Raw genomic sequence first — 210 nt, forward strand, 5'->3', positions numbered from 1 at the left:
ATATAAACAACTTACTAGATACTAATGTAACCAAAGGAGAAATTCTGTCTTGTAGCTTCTTTAGCTTCAACCAAATATTACGATTCTAGAGTGGTGATATGGGGTGCTAAATTAAAAGGAAAAAACATTCTATAATCTACTTGTTTTGTAAACCACAGATCTTAATGCTTTGGGTACTGTGGAAATGTGAAATTCATAGCTGGATCTTGG

Source organism: Nannospalax galili, unplaced genomic scaffold (assembly GCF_000622305.1).
Source record: "Nannospalax galili isolate Female #2095 unplaced genomic scaffold, S.galili_v1.0 scaffold378, whole genome shotgun sequence".
In the NCBI taxonomy this organism is placed as follows: domain Eukaryota; kingdom Metazoa; phylum Chordata; class Mammalia; order Rodentia; family Spalacidae; genus Nannospalax; species Nannospalax galili.